Source organism: Zosterops lateralis, assembly GCF_965231275.1.
Source record: "Zosterops lateralis genome assembly, chromosome: 5".
Classification (NCBI taxonomy): Eukaryota; Metazoa; Chordata; class Aves; order Passeriformes; family Zosteropidae; genus Zosterops; species Zosterops lateralis.
The window spans coordinates 57,649,253-57,674,347 of record NC_139766.1 but is presented as its reverse complement, the minus strand read 5'-3'; the positions used below and the strand labels follow the sequence as shown (position 1 = coordinate 57,674,347).

At 37.8% G+C, this 25,095-nt stretch overlaps 1 protein-coding gene across 1 annotated transcript in view; it reads left to right on the top strand.

Moving 5' to 3' along the window:
• The window catches only part of INPP4B (inositol polyphosphate-4-phosphatase type II B), a 293,656-nt gene that overhangs the window by 145,605 nt on the left and 122,956 nt on the right, over positions 1-25,095 (top strand).

Sequence of the window (25,095 nt, the reverse complement as noted above, 5' to 3'; positions counted from 1 at the left end):
GATGAGAGCACAAGGATTTAGCCTGGAATTAAGCAAAATTTATGTTGAAAATGAGCTTGTAAGGCAACCTCTGCACTGGGGAGAAGATATGCTTTGCTGTACAATCCTGTAGTCCTTCTCTACTGATACCCAGACCTGGTAATCTAGGAGGAGAAATCTGGTGGGTGTCTGGCCAACATCCCAACAAAAGTGCAGAGTGGAAGGCAGATTGCTAGGAAAAATCTTAAGGGCCTAGATGTGGCCTGGAGGATCAATCTAATAGTGCCTGGCAAAGTAGTCCCGTCATTGCTGTCTTAGATGTCTCACCACACTAAAATACTTTTTTGGCTGTTCTGTTCCTTGGCTGCTGAAATTTGATTCTGGCATATGATGAGTGGTGGATGGGGAGCAGCTGACCAAGTGAAATAATTAGTAGGGATGTGAGAGGAAGAAAGTTCTTGGGAGATTCATATTCAGAGAGAAAGAGATGGAATTAGAAGATATGGTAAAACTTTCTTAAATTCAGTAGCCCACACCATTCTGTCTCAGTTTTTCATTCAATTAGAGTTGGATTTGTTTCCTTACAAATAGAGTTGGATCTCTGAAATAGGCTTCAAGTCTTAATTCCTTTGATATTTGCCACTGGAAAGAATAATGATATATATAAGGAATTGGAAGGAGTTACTGGAGAGATTACCATCAATACTATGGAGCCTTAAGATGACACATGCCTTTGAGTTTGTAGTGGAAAAATACAGAAATAGCTGAAATATTAATATTGCAAAAACTCAAGTGTTGTGTGAGATAAGTACAAAGCTCAGGTAAAATGAAGGAGACTACAGGTTCCCCTACAGTTGCTTTGCTAACCCAAAATTTGTGTAATTACATTGTATACCTGCAATTCATGTGATTGTAGTGTACACCTGCAGAGTCTTGTTTTCTGGGCCTAAGGCACAGGAGGTTAAGTGAAGCTGGTATTGTCATTTGCTTCCACAGTTGCCAATATTGTAACATTGAGTATAACAAATTCTTCGTGATGTTGAGGTTAGGGGGAAAAAATCAGTTTCAAATTCTATAAACAAGGAACTTAGAGCATTATTAACTAAAACAACTGCAAGTAAAGTGCAGGTTTCATTATCCTTGAAAAATGCAACCAATGTATGCTGATATTACTACCAAGTGCAATATGATGCGTTTTGGAAGTGTATTTCTCAATATCTTAAAAACATGTTGAGAAAAGACCAAATTGTCTAGTGTGTGCGCCTACACCAAAATAGCAATTTCAAATACTTTATTTAATTTTATTTGTGGTTTCTCATTAATATGATGTATTCATGTCTTGTTCAGGATTAGCCCTGCAAAAGGAGAAAACCTTTATACTTTATTAAAGTAATTTAATTTTTCAATGAAATATTTAAGTTGGCTTTTCCAAAGAAGGAAACATTGTCATTACCATTAAACTAATGTAATAATACTGCATTATTATTAGCAGTTATTTTAAGCAGATAATCACTTGCTTTTAAATTAGCCTCTGCTGTTACTGTAAGGCTGTTCACCTCTGATATAACACCTCACCTTCCTGAAGAGCACAGTGGTTAATGGAGGCATTTCGTTTGGCTCATATTTCTAAAATGTTTTCGTTTTCTTGTCTTCCATGAAATTTAAACTGTTTTAAAAAGTGATATTAGACAAAGCAACCTTCAAATGTTTGGAATAAAATTCCAAGAACGTTCACCTGGTATGTTGGATTTCCCTTGAAATAGGTTTTGTTTGGTTTGATTGGGGTTTTTTTTAGGGGGAAAAGGGACTGTTTCTAGTAAGATCCTTGGCCTGATGGTACCTTAAACTCGCTAGGCCTAGCTGGCTGGATGAGTCAAAATTTCCACGTGGCATAATTCCTGGAGCTTGAGCTGGCAGGGAGTCTGCGGGTGGGGTGCTGCCTGCAGCCTGGAATATAGGTTAGTATCTCAGCAACCATAGCATTTACAGGAGACAGGGCTGAAATTCTGAAAGGTGCATGTATTTACATGAAGGTTTCTGCATTTATTTTTGGAAGGCAGCTTAAGTTGTTTCATTTTAGTCTCTTGCTCCTTCTCCTGGTTTTCAGATCAGCAAGGAGATGACATACAGGTGGATTATTTTCTAAGCTAGGTGGAAAGATTGGAGTTTGTACCCCAGAGCAGTGTGTGCTGTTTAGTGCTCTGACTTTTTTCTGTGTGCTGTTTCTAGAGTCAATATTAACAAAGTCCTATGGAAGGTGACAACAGTCTGCACTGAAATCATGAATAGCATTCGAAGTCTGCTACATATTAATAGAGCAGTTCGTATTTATGCGGGAGGAATTTTATACCTGTATTTTCACTCATGCAGCCTTAGAAAAGCAGCTACTTTTTGAGGTTTAATTTGTTCAGGATGTTTAAAGGAAAAAGCTGGAATGTAGGCTACAGTATCAGGTATCTTTATTTGCTTTTTTGTTTTGGTTTGTTTTTTCTCTTTCTAAATCTAAATGGTCCTTGTTAGTGCTGGTCAAGTTCACTGTCTCTCGTTAACCTTTCAATTTTTAGGGAAGGAAACTGAAGTAGGGCTTGCATTGTTACATTTGGTGAGCTTCAGATCCAGGGCTGGAAATGTATGTGTTCTGTTAATCAATCCTTTTCTGTAATGCCTGTGTCTGGAAGTGGGGGTGATGTGTGACTGCAGTATTTCTCTGGTGGTATCACTTCAAGCAGAGTTTTTTGTAACATGTACTGAGTACTCCTCTCTTCTGAGGGTTCTATAAAAGTGTTATTGTTCACAATTTTTTGATACTTAATAGTGACTCAGATAAATTTATTTCCTGAAAAAAAATAGTTGTGCAGATAAGGATAGTGAGGTCCCTGTTAATCTGAAAAAATCTGCATGTGTAACCCCTATTTTTAAAATAAAAGCAGTATTGTGCCAAGGAAATAGAGCCTCTTGTCCTATGTGATATAATTTCTACATGGAAAGAGAGAGAGAGACTTAAAATTAAAATATACTCATTATAGGAGTCAACAACACTTTACCAAAACCCAGCAACACTACACCCTGCTGGAAGGTAAGAGCTGGAGTCATACCTTACTGCAGGTTCTGGGAGGCTTTAGACAGGCAGGTTTGACTCAAGGACAGGGCTGCAGCACAAGGATCCAGACCTCTGTTTCTCCAGGACTAAACCCTCACCGTGAACAAGGACGTGTCAAAGTAAAATGCTGCAAGAATGAGTGATGATGTTGTGTTTAAGTGAATTCTCCTGGAAGTCTTTCAGATAATATTAATTGCAGAAGCTTTTATGGCTGCAAATGATGTTTGCAGTGTATTAGTACAAGTTGCATTTCCTTCCCAGAAGCTGTTAGTGTTTTTACAATGTTTGCATTGATCATTGGATGTAATTTAACTCTAAAAATTTCTTTCAAATGAAAATTTTCTTTGCACCTAATGTACATGAAAATTTACCTATTTACATCTCCAGAACTAATATTTGACTCTAATATTTTTAGAAATAATGGGATTCCTAATTAGTTTGTCCTTATTTGGAATGGAAAGGAAATTTGTTGAAAAGAGCAAAGAGAGAAAGGAGGAGTGGATGCCTCACTGGTCTTCATGTAAATTGTTAAATTTGCTGTGAGCTTTTGATGTTGCTTATGGTGCTTGCTGTTGGAGTTCCCATCTTTCAGTTCCAGAAAGTTGGAGAGTCAATTCAGTAGTGAATCAAATGTGTTTTGCTGAGGCCACCCCAGCACCCTCTGGTGTTTGACTGGTGCAGCTGGCACTGGGCAAGGGGCATGGCCAGAGGAGGGTGGTGCAGAAGCAGCAGCTCTAAAGGCTTGACAAAGGGGCTAAAAACTTCACTAAAGGACTTTAATTAACTTTATTTGCTCTGCAGACAATCTTATAGATTTCTGAAAAGTGCCTTAAGAAATAAGTTTCCTTTCAATGGTTTTATTATAAAGAAATAAGTTTCCTTTCAATGGCTTTATTATTTGTGACATCCTCTGTTCCACGGTCCTACCTTGTTTGTTTGTCTTTTAAAGCACGACACATCATGCTCTTGAACAAAAGAGAACTTTTTGGCACAAGTTTCAGTGAATATGTTTCATTCAGTTGGCTGCTGCAAAGATAGTTGATTCTTATATAATTTTCATTCCCCTTTAGAATTAGATTTGTGTAATTTGTGATAGGCTCCGTGGCGTGTCACTATTTGTTACTTTTTACCTTTTAGCATAGATCTACCACAGCAGAGCAAAGAAAAAAGGCAGTTTATCCTGCATGACAAAGTTATTCCCTTAACAGACAGAATGCAAGTAACCTACTTAGACTGTAGATGTTAGTACTTCCATGCTCTTGTAGCCTTTGGGGAAATCATAGCTTATACACTGGGCTGGAAAAAACCTGAAAGGTCTAGAATGGTACTGGATTGTCTAAGATGCTTTTTAAGAATGAAACATGAGTTTCTAATATTTTTCTTTTTTTTCTTCATGTTAGAACTTCTGCTGTAGCTGAAGAGTATCTTAAGGCTTATAGCTTGATTTTATAAAAGTATTCAGACTGGAGATACTTATACACCTGAAGATGTCAGTGGGCTGCTCAATGGATTTGAATCAAGTTAGACATCCAATTTCCCCTTTTTTTTTTTTAGCTATTTGAGGTACTTTTTTTTTTTTTTTTCCCCATGTACCCCCTCAGGCACTTTTAAAACTGCTTGAAGAAATATGCCAGCACCTTTCTCAGACTCCATGCACATTTGGGTTTTTTATTGTTTATTTTAAGTAATTTGGGAGAATAGGCTGAGCAGTAGGAGTGAGGAAAGTTGTGTGGGGCTAAAATACTGGTCCTGTCCTCATACTGATATATATAATTAGCACAACAATACTGTATTTTAAGCAGGGCAATGCTCATACTCCTTTATGCACTTCAGGACAGAATAGGAATGTGGGCTTCTTTGAACCTGTCCCACTGAATACTGAATGTACACAGGCCAAGTGGTTAAAAACTGTGCAGCTTTATAGCTGAATATCTCTGCTCTGGTCCAGAATAGTAGTCATAGTCCCCAGGGCAATGCAAGCTACTAGGAGTCATGAAATACCCAAAAGAATTCAGGAAGAATACAGCCCAAAGGGAATCCCCAATTTTTCAATTACATTCAAAGATATGATTTTTAGAGGATGGTATTCAGTTAAGTTGAAAACTTCCTGAAAGAGAAGGAATTATGCTGAGTCACAAGGGGATCTATAATTTAAATGATTTTGGATGAGAGTTGGGGTTGAGCAGATGATGTGGCTCTGTGGTAACCTCATAGCACCTTCCAGGGGTGCCTACAAGAGAGCTGGAGAGGCACTTTTTACAAGGGCATGAATGATAGGACAAGGAAGAAAGGTTTCACACTGAAAGAGAGCAGTGCTTAGATTAGATATTAGGAATAAATTTTCCTTGTGAAGGTGGTGAGACTCTGAAATAGGTTGCCTAGAGAAGCTGTGGATACCCCATCCCTGGAAGTGTTCAAGGCCAGGTTGTGTGGGGCTTGCACAACCTGGACTTGTGGAAAATGTCTCTGCCCATGGCAGGGAGGGTTGGAATGAGATATTTTTCAGGTTCCTTTGCCACTCTATGATTCTATGAAATATGAGTGAGAACGTTAAATTGGAAGGCCCATGACTTCCAACTTCCAAGAGCCCTAGTTTAAAGTCTGAGGAACACTGCTTTAAGTATCTCCTTTTCCTTTGATGCTAGTGTGCTGTCATGTTTATTTTAATAGTCATGCATCCTTTTAGCTGTTGTGTTCTGATGCTAAATAAATTTCAAGTATTTCAGTTTTCTTACCTAAATTTCATTCTCCATTCTTACCCGCATCCTTAATCCTGTTTCTTGAATGTGAATGGCAAGTGTTCGCAGTATTGCTGATAAACAGGAAATAGCTTTCGTGTTGTATTTGAAAAGCACAATTGTATTTTTTTCCAAAGTTGTTGATTCCTGATACTAAGCCTGCTTATTCCTGATATGCTTAATTCTTTCTGCCACTGTGTTTTCTGAACTAACATGCTTCCAGCACACAGAGGAAGTGCTGGTTGTTGCTATTGAATGCATTGCCTTGTACTTAATACGTTTATATTTCTGTTACTCATATCTTCCATGTGTAATTCCTTCTGTAGCCCTTTGCGGTTTTACTTGTTGCAGATTCTGCCTTTTAAATTTCATTATGAAGCTTCTACAACTTTTGCTGTAGCATTCAGTGAAAACCTGAAATAAAATTATCCTTGCCATTGAATCTCAAGGAAATCTCCTTACTGTTTCAGCTCTACATTTCCTGATTAGCCAGTCTGTTAATCTCTCTAATTCCTTTCCATCTCAGTAATAATTTTTGAAAAGGCACTATATCAAATGCTTTGTTGAAGTTCAGAAGATAAGAGCTACTGCATTTCCTTTGTCTAGACAAGCAGTTATCTTATTGAAGGAAAATAAATTAGTCTGCTTGATCTCTTCTTAATGAACAGATGTATTTTTCTAATAAGAATATGTAGTGTATGTATGTATATATATTGTGACAACCATCAGAAATAGTCACCCAGTCAGTGAATGCAAAATCACGACTAAATCTTAAATTAGTGGCAATATTTGGAATAACTTGCAGTTTGTAGTAAGATACCAGCTGGATCACGCACTATCCCTGCCATGCTACTGACGTTGGAAATGTTAAACTATAAAGGGCATGAAATCCTCTGAACTGATGGGACTTGAGAAAAGGAAGATCCAGTAGTGCATTAACAAAAGTCTGAATCGTAACTGGTGGAGTTCTGGAGTGGTGGGTGTTTTTTGTTTTTATTTCTTTAGCATATTTGGGGGCTTGATATCTGTAAGGTCTTTCTGAAACTTAAAGATTTGTTTTTAATCTTGAGTATAATATGCAGGGTTATTTCTGGGGTTTTTATTTTATATTAATTGATTTATATTCCTATATATTTTCCATAGCACTCACTGTTTTGGTTTTTGCTTTATGCTGGGCTAGTATTTCTCATAGTTTATTTGCAAAGCGTTTCTGACTGCAACTTTAAATCTATTTGGATCTCAGCCTGTTGGTGTGTTCCAGACAGCAGCAGGTGAGTTGAACAAAACCAAAACATCTGCCACATGTCACTGTGGATGTGTCTTAGCTTTTTCCCCTTCTCAGTTTTAGATTCTTTAGTCAGCTCTAGTACTAACATTGAGCTAGAATAACATGTCAGAAATAATGCAGATTTCTTTGAAACACAGGATTGCTTTCATTGTTGAAAGCCAAGTCATAGAAGGTTTCCTTCAGACAGTGTTAACTTTGTCGTCCTGAAATAATAACTATTAAGATTACATTTGGTTCATATGCAATTGAGATACTTCTAGCATTTTGAGCTCAGAAAGTACCTCAGTTTCTGCAGAAAAGTACATTTTTATGGGGTCTTAATTGCACAAATTTCTTATCTTTAGCAAGTAATTCTTTTTCCATGGAGAAAATATGTTTTACAAGCTTTAGGTAGATGCCTGGTGTGAAGCATTTCTCATTTGCAGTTTTGGAATTCTCAACAGATAGATTCTGCTCTTGTATTTAAAGGCAAGAATGGGTCAATTTTGTTCAGAGGTGAACTCAGCTGCTTAGAAAACGGACTCCTGAATTTTCAACACAGGTCAAGAGAATGTCTTCCCCTTTGCCTTCTTAGTGAAAGAATCTTTTCCAGGGAAGAAGCAGCATTGAAGTAACAAAACTCCAAAACTCTTGAGATGGGGTCGAAAACACAGACTGACAATTCATTGTGTTAATTTATATTATGATTTGACATTTTGTACCTAATCTGAACTAGATGTACTAGATATTGCAATATAATTTAATTCAGTTTCCACCCCACCCCCACCCTCAGTTTTGTTAGGCCATTTTAAGCCATGTTAATACCACTTTTTTCTATCTGTTAAAGTAAAACTTTACCATTTGCTTTAATTTCAAAGGAGTATTTTTTTTCTCCGTAGATTATCCTTTATAGACCCAAAGCCTCTGGTTTTGCAGTGGTGTTACTTCAGTGATCTGGGTTTGCTTTAATTCACATTTACACAGCTAGGAACAGCCCTTAATTGTTTTAAGCTGTATCTGGTTTGGGAAAAGCATGAAGTATTTATATTCATGTTTGTAGACTATCTGTTTAACTGTGCATTTTTCATTGCACTCATTGGCTCTTTCCCTGTTAAGAATAATTCTTTTTTTGTTCAAATTGTGCTTTCCCTAGAAAATGGCTGCCATATAGCATCTGGATCCATTTCCCCATGAGGTATCTTGGTGGAAGGACTATTCAGATCAACCATTTCACAGTTAATTTAAATGATCGCGTATTTTCGTCCTTTTTGTTATGGTCTAAAAATTCTAAAGTTTCAACATTAATTTCTTGTCTCCTTTTAAGCTTATTCTTTTCTTTTGCTGACTTTGAAGAAGATTGCCAATAGCCTTAGACACTGTTAGGGCAGAAATTACTGATGTTCCTGGAATGGAAACCATTGCAGGAATCCCGTGTGTTACCTTAGCAGTAAAGGGCAGTTGCATTTTCAGTGATGGTGATATTATTGTGATGTTTGTATTGACTTAAAGTAAGGGGGAGGGGGAAGTGAAATTAAGAGTTAAGAGTTTAGTTATGGATATGCCAAAGCATTATTATAAAAGAAACCTCAAAAATAAAGTTTGTAATGCAAGGAAATAAGACATTTTTCGCTCTTTAGGTGTTTCCTGCTTCTTTTACTGGAGAACAGAAATAAAGTGTGTAGTGCAAAATTTTTGTTGACACCAATTACCATGGGAACCTGCTTCCAAATCCCAAAGTCTTGAACTGGGAGTGACAAATATTATGTTTATCTTATTTGAAAATATTGCCACTGTCCAACCGGAATTAAAGAGATTTCAAAAAGGGGTGGAGAAAATCATATTTCATCACATCCTACATCAACTCTTTTGTTTTTCAAAATAATTTTAAATTTTTTATTAAAAACCCACCCCTAAGCTACTGGTCAGGTAGTAAAACTAGTTACCTAGCTCTAACTGGTTTTACTGTATTCAGATGATTGGAGGTTGTAAAAGGTGGTTAAGGAACCAGGACTCTTTCAATAATTTCATATTGGTCTATCTTCTGTCCTTAGCACCCAAACTGTTCTTCAGAACAAGATGTTCATAGCTCTGAGAGGCCCCTTGTGATTTGCTAACACTGTTTCTAAATCCTCTGAGGAGATAAATCACCTGCATGAGAAGTCCCTGAATAGCCTGGCTTTTAATGGAGCTCTGCTCAGCTGGATTGTGTGGCTGGCACACATGGCTTTTTGGGATGGTTTCAATTAGGTCTTGGACTTTAAAGAGGTATTAACATAGTGCCATGGTTAGAATAGATAAATGTATTCCTTAGAGAGGATACCCTCAGATGTGAAAGGAGGAAGGAAACTGAGTAATCCTGTGGTATGTGGAATGGGAGACAGAAAAATATGTTCTTAATTTTTGCCCCAGGCTTACTGTGATATCACACAAATATTTTATTTCTATTCTGCAGAGGATTTTTTCTTTTGCAAAATTACCCCCTGTGCGTGAGATTAAATATATTTGGATACATTGCTAGGAGCAGTGAGCCAGGTAACGGAGAAAGCACCACTATAGTGGCTGGGTAAAGAGGAGCTTCTGCTTCAATAAGGTGATGGAAATACTAAATATTTTACAGAGAAATGCCTGGGATGTTAGAGAGTTAACTTTCTCTTTTAACAGAAGATAATGTAAAAAATGCCAGGCTCCTTCCATCCCTGTACCCTTTTTTTTTTTTTTTTTTTTTATTTTCTAGCAATATTTGGATGGAAGGAAGCTCTCTTTTTAAATAAAATTCTGCCATTTTCCACTAGTTTTAAATAGAGGAATGAAGCTCAAAACTGCTTGGAGTCTTTAATACACTACTCTGTGTCTGTTTTGGACGTCCCCGTGTGCTGTTGCATGGTGTTTGGGATGTCCTAAAAGCTTCAGTTCTTTGCTCTTAGTTAAAGGCCACCCCAGCTTTAGACACTACTGATAGCTACTCTGGTACTAGACATCTGCATTCTAACTAAGTAGAAAAATTGAGTTTCTTCCTTGGGATGCCAGAGAGCTAGTGGCATTAGAATTTATTTTTCATCCTGATGCAACAACTTTTTTGTATTTGGTCAGACTTATTTTTTTTCACTTCTTCCCAAAGTGAGTGTGCATTCCACTGCCAAAGGCACTTTCTGACTCCAGTGAGGAGCTCTGAAGCACCACTGTTCATGGCCTTTGTGAAAGTATCACTCATGGAGAGGAATGGTTTTAGTTTCTGCAGTTAAACTGCTCATAAGGAATTCATTGTATCTCTGGAGGTCTTGGGCTGTGGAAGAAGGCAAAGTTACTAATTTTGCCCCTACCTCTTTTTTGTGGAGGGTTCTGACCAGAATGGAGCAAGAGTGCCATGATTTAAGAGTTTCTCAACAGCTAAACCAAGTAACAAAACGTTCATGTGTTTCTTCTTTTCTTCTTTTTCTTTCTCAAAGGTGTATAAGTACACAGCAATAAAGGTAGTAGAAACAGATTTTTTCTTTTAATGTGTTTGTAGCTAGAGTTCATCTGTCTACCTGAAATGCATTGGGACTCAAAGCTCTGCCATAGATTCTGGGTTTATTAACCCTTTTTTGCAGGAGCAGATACCCTGGGGTAGGAGTTCCACAGAATATTGCTGTGACTGATGTACAGGAACATGATTTGAGCTGGCATTTCATTTAGTTACCTAACTGAGCTGCCTTTAATTTAAATGTTACTGTGTGTAACCTTCGCTGAAATATTTTGTGTTGTCCTACTTTGCTGCCAGTCAGCCTCTGGGGGCTACGCCTTCATTATTTACTGCAGCTTGTTTTCACTTATTTTGAGTGTGGTGGTGTTGCTTATTTTAATATGCAAAACAAGTGGAGATTTTATTTCTTTTTTAATTTGAGATGTGGGTATCAGGCTCTCCTGATCTGTTGTGCAGGAATTACTGAAATTTGCAGGAGCACAAAGCCATTTGTGAATGATTTTCTTTCATACCTGGAAAGAACAGATCTTATTCTCTGTAAGTAAAGAGCAGGAAAGTCAAGACTAAATTACAGAACAATCACTAAGTGCAGTCTGGTGTGTGTGTGTCTTTATGAAAAGTGACATATATTCAGTACAGAAAATATTTGTAAAAGTATTTCTGTGGAATCTTATTATAAACGCTGGTATATAACACTCATGAATATGCTTGCCAATTTTGTGGTGATTATTAAAAGAAATTCAAAAGACATATATGTAAACTTTGATAATTTTGAATTTGAAACTTTGCAGATGGAGTTTGTAAAGGCCTTAATATAAAATGTCTGTGAATGTGGGTGTTTAGAAAAGCAGAGATGACTTTCCTTTATGACGTGAACTTGGTGACCAATGAACTGGCTGCTCTAAGTCAAGCACAGAGCCTAGTTTGATTTCTGGTTACTAAAAAAAGAAAGAGACATAGACAGAAAAGAGTAAAGCCCTTTTCTGGGTTCAGTGTAACCATGCTGACTCCTAGTGTCTCGAGCAAGTGAATGTGCTGTGCTGGCCCTGTGCCACAGGGCAGCCTTTATCTGTGCCCTGCAGGCATCAGGAATTATTTTGCCAGATGATTCATGGGTTGCCAACAGAACAGGATTTATAAAGAATGTATTGGAGCTGTTTGTTATCAGCATAGGATGTGGGAAATCTAGGGGAGAAAAAAAGTGAGAGGAAAAAATATTGCTGTTAATACAATTGAACTGCGTAACTGGAAGTGCCTTTTGTTGTTGGTTTTCTATATGAAGGCAGTGCTGGAAGCAAACTGAGCCTCTGCTCAGGAAGTTTGGTTTTCTTAAATGATGTTCACTAGGCACTGGTGCTTATCTTTACAGAGAAATATGCAAGGCAAAATGGCAGTGAGCCTGCAGATTTGCTTTCTTGGAAAGTGTAGTTTGCTGAGGGGACACCATGCTTATGTGTCTTTGGTGAAATGGAGCAAGAATAGTGGCTCTGCCCTTGAGAAATCTTTAGCATCCACAACACAGCAGATGAACAAAAGGTTAAAACATGAATAATTCTGTCATTTCAAAGACTATTTTTTTTTGCAGGGAAAAATATTCTTTTTTTTTTTTTTTTTTTTTTTTTTTTTTTTAATTGTGGAGGGTAGCTATAGTACTGGCAGGAGCTCTCTTGTGTCAAATGAAGTGCATGATTATAAGATGATCTTCAATCCACACAGCAACCCAGATGGAATAATAGGATTTTTTTTTGGCCACAGATCTAATGATACTTATCATGATGCTGACATTTCCAGCTGCTGCTTCTTAAAGTTGTCTTTGCCAGAACCAAGTTTCTCTGAATATGTGTTATGGATAACTGGTATTTTAAAATAGAAACTGAAGTTAGAAGTAAAATAAATTCTGCCATTGGGAAAAACTTGGAAGAGACGTGTACCAAAAAGTAGTTTTTCAGCAGCAGTGTTCCTTTTCTGAAGGCTTCTACCACCTGTGTTCACAAATAAAACTTCAAAAGGGGAAATGGTAATTTTTTTTTTTATGAAGGCATTTCTTTGCATAAGTTTCCATTCTATGCCTATAATATGAAAAAAAAAGGGTAATACATTTAACTTTTGTTTTATACACCAGTGGTAAAACTTCATAATGACTTATATGAAAAGGAAACTTCTGCAGCAAACTTCATTATTAAATTCTTGGTAGTGAAGAATGGAAAAGAGTAAAAGTTTGGCATACTAGCAAAGAAAACTTTCTGTTCATACAAGTCCAGAAATCCTGGAAAAATGCTTGTGACATGTGATCCTTACTAGTGCTGTCAAGGTTGAGATGTTAAATACCTGCGTCCCTCATCAGGGCCTTGCAGATCTCTGCATTCAGCTCATTGTTAGGGAGGGAAAATCATTCTCTCTTCCAGGACAAGAAGATCTGAGGAAGCAGGTACACCTCAGTTGGCACATGACTTTTGGATAAAGGAAGAGTCTGGACACTTTCTGAGTATTGTGGACTCTGGCTTCTCTCTGACAGATGCTGAAAGTACTGTTCTTTGTGTCTTCCGCTGAGTGATGGTGAGGAATTATGAGAAGTGCTGCTTCAGGAATGACATGTCTCACTGTGGCAACATGGGAAGGAATTGCTATGTGCTAGGTAGAAAAATGAATTAACAGTTGAATTAAATTGTGGTGGGAGAAACGAAAATTACCATGACAGAAATGACAGGACATGGAGAGCAGAGAATGGATGTCTGGGCATTACAATATGGACACCAGCATCTTAGGTCCTCCATTCTGGAGAACAAAGGTATTTAGTTTTACATAGACGATGGATGTAGATCAGAAAACAACTTCCATTAATGTCTGGATTTTGACATTCCTATTTCACACAATTCCCCTCCCTGCAGAGCTCTGCAATTCTGTAACTCTAGTGTTTCCTAAACATTCCTCATGGATTTCATTCAAGGGCTCTTGGTTTCTTCTTGCATATACAAGAGAAAAGGGAAGTATCATTAATTGAGAACAGGAGAATTCTTGGGATTTTGGGGGAGACCTTCACATACCCCGGAACTGTTCCTCTCAAGATATTTGCAATTGTGGATTGCTCAGAGGTTTGTGGAGGAGTTATGGTGTAGAGAGTGATACATAAATCACTGCCTTCCTGTGCCATGAGCACTGTGTAGAAGGAGGAGAAGTTTAAGCTGCAGTCTTTAAATCAGACCTGTCATTCACACTTTGTTAATCCTAACATTATCTTGAGCTGAAGCCTCAAGTGAAATTTGGATCTGTGCTGGGTCTTCCTTTTAAAAGAATGCTCAGCTATTATTTTTAAACGTACTTTCAAGTCCAAGCATGTTTTAGTTTTTGCAGAGAGTGGTTGCTGAAGATCATTAATGTTGGTTTTATTCCACTCTGATCTTTTCAAAAACAAAAGATATGAACTACTATAAAGAGTATTTTATTAATGGCTCTCTGATTATGTCTATGCTGACAACTTTGGAGTTAAGGTTCTTGCAACGGTATTAAATGAGGTATTGTTTCAAGATCTTCAATGCTTAAAGCCAAGCAGTGACTTAATGAAATCACAGGCTGCAACAGAAAGAAATTAATCTCTTTTAGGCTGTGTCTACTGAAGGTACATAAATAAAGAATTTGTATACTTTGGTTCAACTACTTGTTTTCATTCTTGTACATCTGAATAAAGATGGGGGTTTTTTTAATGGTGCTAACGTTTATGTGCAAATAGAAGAAATTGTAGCAAATTCTAGCAAACATGTATGGGAATATCCACTTTGATTTTTGGTTCTTTTTTAATTAAATTATTGGCCTATTAGATTTAAAAATATTTTTCCATTTGCTAGTCAAAATATTGAAAAGCATTTTGACCCTTTTTATTCTTTCTTTTGTGAAATGAACTAGAAATGACAGAATTAATTCTGGCGAGCTTTATGGGAGTTTTTAGGATGAGGAAAAGTCTCAGTATTAATTTCAAACAAATTCTGATGATACTAGTACTGCACAAAATAATCACCAAGTGGGAAATACACTGAGGGTGGGATTTTTCTGTCTTCAGAAAGAAGTATAGACTCTTTTATATGGGGTGTTTCAAATGATGTGTGTAAAACACACACTGTCTATTTCCCTTTAAAGTTATATTCTCTTCCCATCTCCAGTGTTCATTGACCTCATTACATTCTCATATTTTGTTTGCTAGTTTTCAATATGGCTGTTACTCCTCCAGATGAGGACCTGGACTGCTTATCTGTAGCACAAGGAATAAAAGGTCATAAATCTGTGTGTAGGGGTGTTTGTGAGTGGTTTGGGGTTGTGGTTTTGGGGTTGAATTTTTGGGGTTTGATTCTGAATCAACTTGTACAATTCAGCTGCTGGATGTGGCTTTTTTAACATTGGAAATTGAATGGGTTATCTAAGAAAACTGGGCACATGACCCTTGGCATTCATGCTAAATTAGTTCATATCTTGAAATGTTTCCTAGAATTGGTTAGATAAAAATTAATGCATTTTTATCCAGTAGAGTTTTGTCTTGCTTCTAATTTTTGTTAGAAGGGCCTATCTGCAAGATGGTTGAGTTTGGAGAACTACTTTTGGAGGGCTTTTCCAGCCTTGATGGTTCTATGATTTCACTATAATAGTCATGTTGGATGCAATGTGGGTCTGGAATAATTTATGGAGAATTTATGGCATGAATTGGACGATGTTCTATGGATACAACATTATTTCATGTATAAGCTCTTCTTTGTTGCATATATCTTTTTCCCTTCTAGATGTGAGTTGTGGAAGGGGAAGCCTCTAAACATTAATTTTCTAGAACTACCATTATCCTGTCAGCACATAGGATGCTGTGTGATTCAGGGTACTATATCACCACTCGTCCTCAAAGCTGAAGAGATTACCATATTTTCACATGTAAAGCTACAGTTCATGTCATTCATCATGGATTAAAATGCTTTTCTTTTGCAAATAATTATTCCCTTTGTCAGGGAAGGAGGTTCTATTGAATGTGGAAGGAGTGAGGCTGCTCTGGACTTGGATGAATTATGATACCTATAACTTATGACATATGGCCTGATGATACATAAGGCTACCAACACATTTTTGGAAGCACAGACTATGTGGTTTGTTAAGCAGATGGAATTTCTCACTGGTTTTCAGAAGTCCCTCCTCGAGATTCTGCATTATCTGTAGTGGCCCATTTAAAGTTATGTAAATTTTGATTCATCTATGGCAAGATGTATCTGTTCCTTTGATTTTGTGTAGAGAGAAATCAACTCTGTCATCTAATTTAGATGACATAAAGTCCTTGCTGCAGAAATGTGCATGTGCTTTTTTCATCCCCTACTCTTGTTGCAGGCTCACTTTCTAGTGAATTTCTAATACCAGTTTTGATATTTGAGAGAACTGTTAATGACTTTAAATGCAACTACCTTCCAGAAGCTATGTTGTCTAAACTTGGGTTCAAGTCAGAAAGAATGGAATGCACTTCTCTTAACCAAGTGTGCTCCTTAATGAGTGGATTGGTTTTAGGTAAGGCTGTTCACTGACAGAGTATTTTTTAAAAGTGCAGTTTGTTCAGTGACATTGAAACACAAGCCTATTTAAAATCTCCTGTTTCCCATTCCTGGTGTCAATTTGCACATATCCTGAGAAATGATGCTGACTTGAAATCTTTGCACCACACAATATTTTGTGTCACTTGCTGAGGAAGTAAATGGTGACTCAGCAAGCACTGTCATCTCAGCAGACCACTGCTGGGAGCAACAAATGATGTGAGAGTGAAAAATTATCCTGAACATCATAAGTGAAAAAAAAAAAAAGTTAAATATGGAGGGGGAATGCTGTTACTGGAGTTTGTGCCATAACTTTCCTGTCAACTAGTTGTGGCTCTTTCCTTCAATAAGCTGTGTTCTGGCTGGTGTTTGGAGATATCTCAGAAAATGTGTCTGGTGGGATCCAAGGGAGATGGCTTGGCTTTGAGCACAGGGAGATGCTCACTACAGAGAGGTGTCTGTTGTCTTACACTGCTTATGGCAGTTTGGGGGTGAGCTATGGGTCTGTAGGAGCTGGTAGCCTTTTGTTAGATGAGCAGATATGATGGAGAAAACATGGAAATTTTCAGAAGCACAGGCTTTCTTGAGTTCCTGAAGGAACAAGGTTCCGAGAAGACTGTCTGTTTCCATCTTACATCAGCTTGTCCAATAACAGATCTTATCTTTCCCAGAAAATATTATCTTGCTGAATTTTCAAATAAGAAGATGCAATATAAAAGGAAGAAAGAATCTGTAAGTCATTTCTAGAAATAAAAGCATGGTGACGAAATTTCAGACCTGAACAGCTTTGCTAGCAATATTGTTCCTAATAGATTTTTTTTTTTAACAGAAAAAGTATCACTGAAACAGTCCCCCCAAAAAGGCCACTTTTCAGGTTCAGAAAAAAGTCTATTTTATTTTTCTAAGTAGTGGAAATATTTAAATATATTTTGGGCTTACTCTGAGCCTAAGAATCTTTCTGCATCCTCAGAATATTAATTCAGAAAGAAGCAAAATGATTGCTTAAAAACATATACCTAATGTCTTTATCCACACCTTGTGCTTCATAAGAATCAGAATTTAATTACTTAGCTCAGGCAGCTGTGACTATCAGCTTTCCTGAGACTGCTTATCAGTCTGAAAGTAGGGTGCTCATAACTTATTTGGTTTTAAGTAACATCTCTGCAAGAGCTTGATCATGCTTATAGAAAAGGATTACCATGTCTTGCAGATTGCAGTAATGCTTAAAAAAAAAGTTAAAATTGACATTGTTGAGGGGGAAAAGGGTTTATCTTTATGTGGCAGTTAAGCACAGTGACACATTCTCAGGTGAGGAAAACCAGTCTTCCTGTAAAATGGTTTTGAGAGCAAAATCAGGTGTGTTTAATGGGGAAGTGATTATGAATATAGTATCACTGACAGAAAAATGAAATGCTCTTCAAATAAACCTGTCTCTGTTACAGGAGACAGAAAGAACTGTGTGAAATCTGCTTTTTACCTTCTCTTGTAGGTACAAAGTTATGTTTAGGTTGCTGCGTAGTAAAATAGGCCCACAGTGATACCTCCTTCTTCCTTTAAAGCAGAAACTAATTTATTTTGTGGGGGAGATGACACATTTGTCTTGAAACTTTTTCTAAAGCCAACAGTGAATTGATTTGATAAATAAACAAATAAAACTCCTTTCAGTTTCTCATCTCAGAAGACAGAGAGGTTGTGCAAAGGTCAGAGCACTATCAAAGACTGTTTAAAGATGGCTGATCAGGAGGTTATTTGTTTTTGCATTTGTGTCTTAAGAATTTAATTCTGGTATGCAGGTTTAACTGTTTTAATCCAAGAAAAAAATGCTTTCTCAGACGAAAAAAAAAAAAAAAAATTGTGCATTTTTTCTTTGTAGAGAGCTTTGGAAATGTTTATATTTGGACAGTTGGGGGTGTTTATATTTTGATAGTTGGGAATGTTTATTTTCCCAGGATATTCTGGAGGTTCTTTTGAGAAAATTCCTTGCTCCCCTCAAGCGTGGATTGTTAGAAATGCGGATGAGGCAGGTAGGAGCCCTGGACACAACAGTAATTCTCATGAGAGTACTGCAGTTCCACAGGTTGGAAGAGACATTATCTATGGAAGTGCAGCTATAATATTGCTAAATCAGACTTTTATGAATAAATAGATTCTGTCTACGAAGGCAAAGAAAATACAGCTTGTAGGAAGCCTCAAACATTTATGTACTCCCTCTCATCTGTGTAAAATATGTTTATGCCTTCTACCACAGTAAATCTGATGAACACTTTTAGCCCTAGTTTCCCAAAAGAGAACTGAATTCCTATCCATTAGGTAATACTACCACCAGACCTCAGCCTCAACTATTTTTTAAACATTATCACAAACTATCAGAAAAACAAAAGAAAAATCTTTACTGATGGATATTTTTTTCTTTGCCTTTGTGGATATTTATGGGAGAGTCGTTCAGCTTCTATGTGTTAGAGAAAAGTTTGGTGTGTGCAGAAATTTCCCTTAGTTCTCCTGAAAATAAAAAGGATTTGCCAGCTGATACAACTCTACTCATGGAACTGCTTCAAGGCAGTCAGGAATAATAGAAATAGGATGAAATACAGTAGTGTCCCAGTGTATCACTCTGTGTTTTTTTAATAACGTAAAGTTTTTGGGTGAACAAAGACTTAAGGCATCAAAAACAAATTGTGTGAAGGAAAGCACAGGTAAATTAGTTGTTCAAAGTTCTGTTCTAATACAGCAGAGAGAAGGAAACAGAACTGATTCCCAGATGAATCCAGGGAACTCTGTTCCGTGCACAGGTTAGGCCTTTTCTGCAAAGCTGGCAATAATTGGATCATTTGTGTTTAAGAAAGATGAATGGGACTGGAGCAGATGATGTGATCTGGGGAATGGAGAGCTTATTGTATGACAGTGTATTGGAAAAGCTTGGCTTGTTATCCTAACAAAATGAAGTACGAGAGGGCATATGATTCCTTTCTTATTAATACATCAGAAGACCAGTATGAGGAACAGAAAATAATTACTTAGCTAAAAGACCATGTTGGCAGAAGAGCAAATGAGTATAAACTCACTATGAATAATGATGGGCTGTAAATTAGAATATGACTCTGAACTAATATTGCAATCATTTTTTTGAATGACCTTCCAGTCAGAAGGGAGGGAGAGGAAATTCAAATAATTTGAAGTTGTAGTTAAGAGAAAAAGGGGTGTGTGTGTGGGGGGGGGGGGGAAACGGACAATTATTATGTAGTGTCTGTGACAGTAAAATGCTAAAACAAATGATCTGAAGGTTTTTTACAACCCTATATTGCTAGTAGTTCTTTTTATAGAAAATACCAGGCTCTTGGTTGCTTTTCATACTCCTATAATGGATTTTGGGGAGAGTGGGTTTGGTGAGAAAAGCTATGCTCCAGTCATGCTCTTTAATATGGAGCTTTCCCGACTTCTCTCCATGTCTCACGGATGTCCAGGTTACTGATGGATGGCTCTGCTTATAGACCTGGCACAGACTGTAGGGAATCAATGTGAGTCCTTTTAAGTCTTCATGAAAGTTTTTCCTGGTGATGCTACTGCTGCAGCTGCCTGTAGCAGTAGCTGCGGGGAAAATCCTCTACTGGAATTCCCTGTGGGAGACACCCAGTGGGAAATAAAGACAGTCGAGACTGACTGGCTGAGCTTAATTGCTCTAAAATGTTCACTTTAGAATCTAAAAATGTATGTTAAAAAGTTACCATAAAACATGGAGTGGAGGATAAAATCTTTAATTTTTTTTTTTTATTTTTGGGGGGAATGATCTTAAAACAATTGTTTGCTTCTATGAGAGCTGATATTTGGTTAGTTCAGTACCTCACATAAAAATAACTATTTCAAAATATTGATCTTAAGGCCCTCAGCTGGCAATGCACTCAGGTGTTGGCACAGGGAAAATACCACCTTCTCAAGGGAACTTTGCAGCTTTGTGTACTGGGGATGTGACTGCTCCAACAAGTTAAATTCTGAGTTCTCCATTTCAGCTTCTCTCTTGAATCAGAGGACCGGGATATTTTGTGTAGAGTATTGAAAGGTCTGGACTTGTTTAAGGCAGCAAGACCTTTTTTCTGTGTTTAATATGTGAATAACCTTTTGTCACTTGAGAAAATGTTGCAATGTGTTGAGGAACTAGGAGTACTGGAAATGCTTTTACAAGATGCTAATATAAGTCTTGTTTCTTGTAACTGGTTTGTCAGTGGAAATGGCATTATGTTTAATTTATAGCAAGATTTCTTAATGCAACTTTTATGGTAATGGACACAAATTATGAAATGCAGACTTTAGCATACTCGAAAAAGACTATTTATTCAGTAAAGCAAAAAAAAAGGGGATTTCAATTTGTTTTGTTAGATGTTCAGAGTCAAAATTCAAATTTTGCTGAAATTTTGAGGCAGAAGATCATGTTCTGGAAATTTTATGATGCCATTGAGTTATTCTGATCAGTCCAGTACTTGCCTTAGTTCATGTTGTCTGCCATACACTAAAGCAAGACTGAGTTGACCTGGGTGTTCATTAGGCAACTGTACATGCTTTTTACCACCCTTGGCTTGTAGCCTCTCAAGTTTCCCCTGAAATAAGTGGCTGGAGTACAAGTTCTTTCCTTGGCTTTTCTAGCATGTTTTTTTTTTTTTTTTTTTCTTGGACAGGTTCTCTGATATTCATATGGGAATGAGATTTACTTTTTTTTTCTTTTCCTACCCAGCTGCCTCAGGCCCTTTGAGCAGTGCTGAAATCTTGCATTCTAGGAAGGCGTTTTCCCCTGAAATTCTTACTTGAGCAGTTGGGTTAGAGTCTGCTGCTTCAGGGGAGCAAGATGCTCCGACAGACACACTCAGAGATTGCCAGATAGCCTTGTTTTGCTGTGCAGTGTGCACAGCTGGGTGTGTGGGGAGTAGGGTGAAAAAACATGATAAAACCCCCCTATGTATATATTCCTATGTCCTATTTTCTTCATCATTCTGGAGTGAGTGTTCTTTGGGATATCATTTGTCAGAACATCTGGATTTCTTTGGCTGCTGTTAACTGCTGCTGGTTTTGGATTGTGGAGTCTGTCTCTGGGATTTTTGGATAGTGACATTGCAATAACCAGCCTGAGGTATTTGGATTTGAGCAAGTAACAAGTCCCCATTGGCTGGCCCATGTAAATGAAGAGCCAAAAGAGCTTAGGAATGCTCCATCTGTAGCTTGCTGACAGAAGCCAGAATTTGCCTTCTGTGAATTTTATTTCGCAGTGGAAGAAAGCAGGGAAGAGGAGGCTTCACAAGCATTTTGAAGGGGATCTTTACTCTTCAAATTTGCAGATTGTTCCCAGTATAGAACAGACTTTAAAGGGGTCATTCCTGGAAATTATGATGGGGAGGGGGCAAGGCCTACTGGCTTATTGTAACAGCTACAGACTTAGATGTGTTTTCATATTATATTTTATTAAAATTATAACTGACCAAATGTCTAGAATATTCAGTACCTAATAAGACTTTAGAAGGTTACTTCACGTCATAGGACTTTGTTCAAAAAAGCCTGAAAGATGGAGAAAAAAGACTGTAGCTCATTAGCTTTCTATCAGTGGTCATTGATTGCAAAAATTCGACCGCTTGAAAAACCCAGCAGATTGTCAGTGTCAGTCAGCCCTCATCGCTGTGGGGGATTGGGGTGGGTGAGTGTGCCCCTTCTCTGCTGTGCTTACACACTGTGCAGCTGTGTTTGAGCCCCTGCAATGCCTGAGCCATCCCCTGTAGGTGTTCCTTTGTGAGTGCAAAGCGTGCACTGGAGGCACAGTGCAAAGTTTGTGCTTTACTGGGAACTGCTCAGGAGCTGAGTGATGATGAGGTCATCGTGCAACACAAGAAGGTTTAACTGGGTGCAGCAGTGCACAGCTTTTTCCCCTCTCCAAAAAGCCACGTTCTGCAGCAACTGGTACTGGCAGAGTATCTGTACCCCAAATTTCAATAAAGAGAAAATTAATTTCAAGTAATTTTCCATGATGCTAAGACTCAAATATTAATTATCTCTAATTTATAGAGGCCATTTTTCTTTGTCACTTTTAATCTGTCGCATAACCTTACATGTGACAGATCTTTCTCTGTAGAAAAAAAGCTGTTTCAAACTGGTTAAAAAATTGAATCCAGTGCTCATGCTGTGTGCTATGTTAAGAAGGTAAATAAACCCTTCCTTCCTTCCATTTTTTTTCATTGCATGCACTAAAAACGTATTAAAGATTATTTAGATTTATGTGGCTAGATTTGACAGCTTTTTCTTATTTCCAATAACTACAAGAGACAAATCAATCTTAGGACTTTGCCTTCAGGGTTGTTTATTTACTCTATGAAAGTAAATAACTGTGCAATAGAATAGACCTCATTATGGGGAGGTGGTTACAAGTGTGTTCCAAAGGGGTGTTTTTCAGCTCTGTGATTTTCAGGTTGTTTTGCAAGGAACAAGCTGTGTGTGTGATCCTAATGCTTTGTGGGGGAGAGGCTGCTAACAGGAGCTGCCTTTTTTCCCCTCTTTGCACACATTGGTTGTGTTTGGTAATCTGCAGAACCAAGTGCCAGCAGCTGAAGCTCTGATCCATGCCAAGCTGGGCCTGTCCCCACTGTGTAACCTCTGCTTGGAATGTGAGCTACACTGGGCACTTTTATGGATAGGGCTAGTGTCACTTTGCATTGAGGCACAGTGCAAAGTGGTGCAGCTCTACTGTGGCTGGCAATTATGCCGAGTTAATAAGCCTTGCTGGATCAGATCTGACTCTCTGCTGCATGCCCCAAAGCACTCATAATCTATGGATCTTTGCTGTCACTTGAAGTTTCAGCTTCCATGTGGATGCTGCAGAGTTGGTATGTTTTTTTTGTGGTGTGCTCAGTAACAGGAAGAGTTCCTAAGTAATCTGTTCCTTTTGAACTGTGAGGTTTTTTAAGGCAATTCTGCTCAAATGCCTAAGCTGTGAAAATAGACAAACAAAACTGTACTTGTAATCAAGCACTCAAGACTACTTTTGCTTTTGTCTGCTCATTATTCATACACCTACATGAGCTGTTAAATTCTGTTAACCTCAGTCTTTGCTTGGAGGATCTCCTGATACTCTTGTGCCATGTGTTCTCTAGAGAGCACACAAAGATACAGCCTAAATAGAGAGAAAGATACTGAGCCGTGGAGATGTCTGAAAGAAAAGCAGTTTATGAAGATTCTTAGAGACTGAGAAGTATGTCTTTTCTATTATCCCCACATTACATCTTGAGAAGTGGGCCTGGAGGTAGCACACTGTGTCAGGGCTGCACAAATGAATGGTCCTGACTCCATGCTCTGCAAAAGATTCACATTCACACGCTGCCTATGGAAAGGATGCAGATAGTCCTGCCCTTCTGTTTGACCTTTTCAGATAAGTAAACAGATGAAGCTGTCAGTTGCTATACAGCAAGTAATAGGGGCATACATATTTTTCCTACTATCTGTAGTAGGGAATGTATATAAAAAGTATTTTATAAGTTTAAATTTAATTAATATATAATAAAACATATAGTTACTATAAAATTGCAGTAATTTGATATAGCTTGTATTCCCTTTATTTGTTTTCATCTTTAACTCAATTTTAACATTTATTAGTTTCTCTGCCTATCAGCTTTTTCATTGGAACTGTAAACCCTGCAATACCGTGTGCATGCCCATTGGGAAAAGATGTTCTCTTTTATTTTATATGAACTGTTGGAAATAATTGTGCACTAGAGGTTGGAAAATTACTGTATTGGTGTTGTTCTCCATTCAATAAGCACTTATCCAACACAAAATTGATGGAAGTCTTTTACTTTGCTGACTACAATATGTTGATTGAACTATTTAGCAAATTGTTAATCTATATGATGAAAATAAATAGCTGGTGAATGTAAAATATCTTCTTTTAAAAGATATTTTGCTGCATGTACTGTACTGGAATGGATTCTAGCCTACAAAAGCTGATTGATGTTGTTGCAGAACCCCATAACAATTTGGGCATTTTCCGCTCACCCAGCACAAATACATGAAGCTGCAATTTCTTTGACTGAAAAATTCCAAGAAATAGTAACTCCTGGGCTCTGATGGGTGGTTGTGCTGGCTGGCAGGCAGGCAGGCAGTGGTGGTGAGGACGGGGCTGACTGCCCATGGCAGCTGTCAGTGTAGGGCTGTTAGCAGAGTCTAGTGCTCTTTTCCCTGTGGAGGCAGAAAGGTGCAGATGGTCACTGTCCCAGACAACCTCCAGGTTAATGTGTGTGCACGCTGTGTTCCCATATGACTTCAGTTTTACTGGAGTTTGGAATGCTTTCCTGGAAGGTGGTTTATTGAAGGAGTGCGAGTCAATTTTTCAGTGACCGCTTTCAGTAATCTCTTTCATCTTGCCTTGCCTAGCTTTGCCTGATGTGTGTACTTAGTTGTTGTGAGGTACCAGGAATGTATAGCAGTGATGAAAGAAGAGTGCATTTGAGCAGCCAACAGCAGTGAGTACTGGGAAGTCACTGGAATCCTCTTGCTTTTTCATGGAATAAATCCATAGTAACCAAGGAAAGGATCTGGCATTATTTGTTTGCAAAACTTGAGTGCATTCTGAACATGGCCTTTGATCATCAACCAAAATGTAAAGGCTTGAATTAAGGGTAGGCACAAAAGATTCACTAATGGTAGTGAATAAATCTTCTGTACTTTGACAGTGTGTATGAATGTGGCTCAGAGTGCTGCAAATGACTGAAAGAAATGTTCCTTTTAATCACACAAAACTGCCTTCTGCTAAAGGACAGTTCATTAAAGCTGAATTTAGCATTTATGCCTAGAGAAATTTAACAGGTATGTCCGTGACAAATGCATTATTCATTGCTTATTATTCTGTATGAGATTTAAAAAAAAGCATATCATGACTGCCCACTCTTGTCTACTGGCGTTCCTGGCACAACAAGCTATGGTGTAAAAAGGTAACTATTATTCTACAACCAAAATCACAGGAATGGATACATGGC